The sequence below is a fragment of the Trichechus manatus genome, unplaced genomic scaffold, assembly GCF_000243295.1.
Source record: "Trichechus manatus latirostris isolate Lorelei unplaced genomic scaffold, TriManLat1.0 scaffold00004, whole genome shotgun sequence".
Lineage (NCBI taxonomy): Eukaryota > Metazoa > Chordata > Mammalia > Sirenia > Trichechidae > Trichechus > Trichechus manatus.
Window position 1 is genome coordinate 11,471,599 of NW_004443940.1, and position 6,000 is coordinate 11,477,598.

Below are 6,000 nucleotides of genomic sequence, written 5' to 3' on the forward strand. Positions count from 1 at the left end.
ACACTCTGAAAAACCTTTTATATGTCATTTCACATGGCTTGTGCTGGATTGCAGGAGAAAGATATGGCAGTCTGATTCCATAAAGATCACAGCCTTGGAGACCCTACAGGGCAGTTCTACTCTGTTCTATATGGTTGCTATGAGTTGGAATGGAATGGACAGCAGCAGGTTTGATTTTTTTGGGTACCAGGCCACTGACCTAAAGGTTGGTGGTTTGAATTCATCCAGCGGTGCCATGGAAGAAAGGCCTGGGATCCAGAAAGATTACAGTCAAGAAAACCCCATGTAGCAGTTTTACTCTATAACATATGGGGTCACCATGAGTCAGAATCAACTAGATGGTAATGGGTATACCTGTGTGGTAGATATTTTTAATCCTCATTTTACCGATGAAAAACCCTGCATTGAGAGAAGTTGAATAACTTAAGGTTAGTCTATTGCACCAACATAAAAACTCAATCACTGGGCAAAATCTGGTCAAACTCACACAAATCACACTATTCGCCCTGAGCCTCACACATCAGTCTCACCTAGCACCCAAGCAGATGTGTTTCTTTTATTCACATTATAATAAGCATAGGAAAGTCTTTTTAAAAATACACTTTATTAAATTTTTATTTAAATTAAAAATATATTAAGTTCCCATATATAAAAAATGGATTTTTATATATGGCCCTCTGTTCTGTCTATATATGGGTCGGTTCATTCATTAACTAACCAAATAAATGTTACTTGAGGGCCTGTTCTGTGCCAGGGATTTTGTTCTAGGCACCAGAGAGCCAGTGGCAAACCCAAAGCACTAAGCCCTGCCCTCATGGCACATATAGCCTTGGTGAGGGAGATGGATAATAAACAAGTAAATATATAGTATGTCAGATGGTGATAAGTGCTATGGAGAAAAAAATAAAGCAAGATCAGGACACAGGGAATACAGAGGTGAAGGAGGCTGCAATTTGAAATAGGCTGGTCAAGTCCTTAAGACATCATGAAGAAGGCAGCATTTGAGCAGAAACCTGACTGACGTGAGCGAATAAGTGGTAGAAATATCTGGGAGAAGGAGTGTTCCAGGCAGGATGAACAGAAAATACAGATGCTCTGAGGTGTAAGCCAGCTTGGTGTACCTGAGAAACAGCAAGAAGGCCAATATGGCTGCAGTAGCATGAGCAAGTGGGAACAGAGGAGATGAGGTGGAGGGGAACTGGCCATACTTACAGGCCATTTTAAGGGCTTTCATTGTTACGGCAAATAAGATTGGATAGTTTTGAGCAAAGAAGTGATGTAATTTAAGTATTTTCACCAAAAAAAAAAAAAAAGGTTGAGAAGTTAGAGGGTTAATATGTTGTGGGGTTGTTAACCAATGTCATAAAACAACATGTGTACTACTGTTTCATGAGAAACTATTTGTTCTGTAAACCTTCACCTGAAGTACAATAAAATATAAAAAAAAAAAAAAACGAGTTCCAATCTCCCTAAAAAAAAAAAAAAAGTGATGTAATTTGATTTACATTACACTGAATACTTACTCTGTGCTACTAGTCTAAGTATTGGAAGATACATCAATGAACAAAACTCAAATACCTGCCCTTGTAGAGTTTATATTTTAGCGGAAATATTTAAGAGTTTACATTTAGTGGAAAGTTTACATTTTAGTGAAAATAATGTGGTAACATAAAATGAAGAAAATAAAGCAGATAAAGAGAAAATGATGAAGCAGGGGCTACGTAACACTTTGATACGGTGGTCAGGAAAGTCCTCTCTTATGAGGTGACATCCAAGCAGAGATGTAAAGGAAGATGTAAAGGGGGAAAGCCATGCAGATATCTGGAGGAAGAGTTTTCCAACCAGAGGAAATGTTAAGCGCAAAGGTCCTGGGGCAGGAACACGTTGGGTGTTTTCGGAATAACAAGGACACCAGCTCAGTTGAGTTGAAGTGATGGAGAGGAAAGACAATGTGAGGATGGGGAAGTCGTGAGGGATCAGATAATGGAGAGTCTTATAGGCCTCCTAAGACAATGGGTAATAATGAATAAAACACTGGATTAGGAATCACAAGAGTTATCTTTCTAGCTCCTACTCTGGTACTAACCTCACTGTATATACTTCAGTTTTCTTACAAGTAAAGAGGAGAGGGAAGAGGCCTAAATTAGCTTGCCCATAGATGTGTCTGACAATCTTCTGTAAACTGAAAGATGCTTATCAATATTCATGGCATTCCTAAGAAAAGATTGTTTATCTTAGGGTCTACTATATTCATGTCACTCCAAGCTTTTATGCTTTCTAATCACCCTGGACCACTTCCAGAAATTTATCAATATTCTTCTTTTTCTCTCTGTAGTAAATCTTTTTATTTTATTTTGTTGTTGATTATATATACAGCAAAACATACATCAATTAAACTGTCTCTACATGTACAACTAAGTGACAATGATTACATTCTTTGAGTTGTGCAACCATTTTCACCCTCTTTTTCTGAGTTGTTCCTCTTCCATTAACATAAACTCACTGCCCCCTAATGTTCCTATCTAACCTTCTGAGTTCCTGTTGTCACTTTAATCCCATATAGACAGTTCTTAAAAGAATATAGTACTCAAGGCAGACATTTCTTACTAGTTAAGCTAAACTATTGTTTGGTTTTAAGAAGACTTCAGGAGATATTTTTTGTTTCAGTTTTAAAGATTTACCTCAGGGCAATAGTTTCAGGGGTTTATCCAGCCCCCATGGTTCCAGAAAGTCTGGAATCTATGAGAATTTTAAATTCTGTTCTGCATTTTCCCCCTTTTGATCAGGATTCCTCTATAGAATCTTTGCTCAAAATGTTCAGTAATGGTAGCCAGGCACCATCCGGTTCTTCTGGTCTCATGGCAAAGGAGGCAGTTGTTCATGGAGGTAACACACTCCAAATCCTCTGTCTTAGGCTGGCCTCTCTAGAGGAGCAAAACCAGTGAAGAACATATATATATACACATACGTGTGTGTGTGTGTATATACAAACACGCACACATATATATAAACATAGAGAGATTTGTCTCAAGGAAATGGCTCATGCAGTTGTGGAGGATGGCAAGTCCCAAATCCATGGGTAAGGCATCAGGCTGCAGGCTTCTCCTGACTCACATGGTTGCAGGGGCTGACAAATCCAAAATCAGCAGGTTAGGCAAAAGGCTGCTGGCTCATGGGGTTGCAGGAGCTAGCAAATCCCAAGATCTGCAAGTTAGGCAGCAGGCTGCTGGCTCACATCGCAACAACCGGAGGTCAGAGGATGACAAGTCGGATGCAGGATTCAGAGAGAGCTTTGCCAGACGTTCATGTACATATTGGCTATAAGACATACCCCCAAGGAAACTGATTGGCTTTCATCTGATTGGTTGCTCACATCAGATCACAAAATGGAGGATGATTACTTACATCTGCCAAACCACTGAGAATCATGGCCTAGCCAAGTTGACACATAACCTTAACCTGAGTCTCCTTCTTTCTCTGTTGCTCCAGGTGAATAGAAACCAATTGTTGAGCCTTGGATGGTCATTTGCAAGCTTTTAAGATCCCAGGTACTACCAATGCACTAGGAGATACAACAGAAGCACTAAACACGTTATTAGGCCAATTAACTGGGATGTCCCATGAAAGCATGACCCTAAACCTCCAAACCAAGGAACCAAATCCCATGAAGTATTTGGTTGTACATAAGCAGCCTCAGGAGTTACTCTTTTGTTGTTGTTATAAATATATCTATCACACAACGTTTGCCAGTTCTTTTAACAGATGTACAACTTATTGACAGCAATTACAATAATCGTCTGTGCAATCCTACCCTTAATCAATGCAATTTTTCCATCACCATTTGCCCCTCCTATCCCCCTGTTTCCCACCCCTGGTAACCACTAACAAATTTTAGTCTCTATACATTTGCATTTTCTTGTCTTTTTATACAAGTGAGGTCATACAATACTAGTCCTTTTGTGATTGATTTATTTCACTCAGCATAATATCTTCAAGCTATATCCATATTGTAGCATGTATCAAGACTCCGTTTCTTCTGCTGTCTGAGTAGTATTCCACTGTATGCATGTACCACATTTTGTTCATCCATTCATCTGTTGATGGGCATTTAGGTTGTTTCCACCTTTTGGCTATTGTGAATAATGCTACTACGAACATAGGTGTACAAGTCTCTTTTTGGGTCTCTGCTTTCAAGTCTTTTGGGTATACGCCTAAGAGTGGAATTGCTGGGTCATATGGTAGTTCTATTTTTAGATTTTGAGGAACCGCCACACTGTTTTCCACAATCGCTGTACCATTGTGCATTCCCAGCAATGGATAAGGATTCTAAATTCCCCACATCCACGCCAACATTTATTTTGTAGGGTTTTTTATTTGTTTGCTTTTCTTTGTTTTATTTTTAATCTTAGTCATCCTAAAACCAAACCCATTGCCATTGAGTCAATTCTGACCCATATCGACCCTATAGGACAGAGTAGAACTGCCCCATAAGGTTTCCATGGAGCAGCTGGTGGATTCGAACTGCCAACCCTCTGGTTAGCAGCCGTAACTCTTAACCACTGCGCTACCAGCGTGGTGAAATGGTATTTCATTGTGGTTTTGATTTGCATTTCTCTGATGGCTAGTAACATTGAGCATGTTTTCATGTGTTTGGTGGCTACTTGAATGTCCTCCTTGGTGAAATGTCTATTCAAGTTCTTTGCCCATTTTATGACTGAGTTATTTGTCTTTTTGTTGTTAATTTGTCGATATTACTGACATTGAAAAAAGTATCCTACTCCCAATCCTTTTCTTACCATCACGCTCTTCCACAATTCCCTATTGTTTTCTTTCACCTACTCTGTTTTCTGTGTGGCCAGACAACAAATACCGAGCAGCTCCATCCAGCTCTATCTGAATTCTTTTCAGAGCTCAGCTTTTATCCGCTCAGAGCATTCACAGCTCAATGCCTGAAAAAGTGTTGAAAAAAAAAAAATAGTCATCACAAATGTTCTTCTGTGTGTCAATGGGGCTTTGTCTCAGTGACATAAAGAATCTCATCACCATTTCAGCTCAAGCGCAAGTGTTATAATAAATAAAATTCTGGAGCAACTACTGCCCTTCTGTCTTTAGAATCCAAATCTAAACTATAAAGATATACACAGGGCCATGATGAAAAGTTTGAGACATCCTAGAGCCATTTCCTGTCCTGCAAAATAACATAAACATCAAGAAAATTGGGTTCTTATTGATACTTGAATTTTGCGGTTATTTGTTCCAGGTTACAAGGCATATCCAGATATATATGTTACTAACTCAAGAAAACAAGCACTTACTCTTTTGAGATTTTATCAAAGCTGGTGCAAGGATGACCAGACATTACATTGCCTCTTCTTGTTAAGGTAGTTTTTAAATATGTATACAAATCCTTTGACACACTTTCCTTCAAGAGTGAAGCAATTTCCCCTTTCCTCAAATGTGGGCCAGACTTAATAAATTGTTTCTAATGAATAGAATGTGGTGGAAATGACACCATATGACTTCTGATGTCACGTCCTAAAAAGCATAGTTTCTGCCTGTCTCTCCCTCCCTCTCTTGGACTACTCCTTGGGGAAAGGCAGCTGCCATGTTGTGAGGACAGTCTAACAGACTGTGGAGAAGCCCATAATGGGAGGAATTAAAGCCTCCTGCAAACAACCACCACCAAATTGCCAGCCATTTCAGTGAGCCACTTTAGAAACAGACCTTCAGTCCCAGTTCAGCCTTCAGATGACTACAACCTAAGTCAACATCCTAAACATAACCTCATGAGATACCCTAAACAAGGACTGTCTAGCTAAATTACTCCTAAATTTCTAATGCATAGAAACAGTGAGGATTAAAAAAAAAAAAAGTATATTGTTATATTAAGTCACTAAATTTTGGAGTAATTTTTTATGTAGCTATACATAACTAATGCACTGGTTTTCTGGAGATTAGGGCCTCAATTCATTAAAAACATGATTCAAAAGTATGATACTT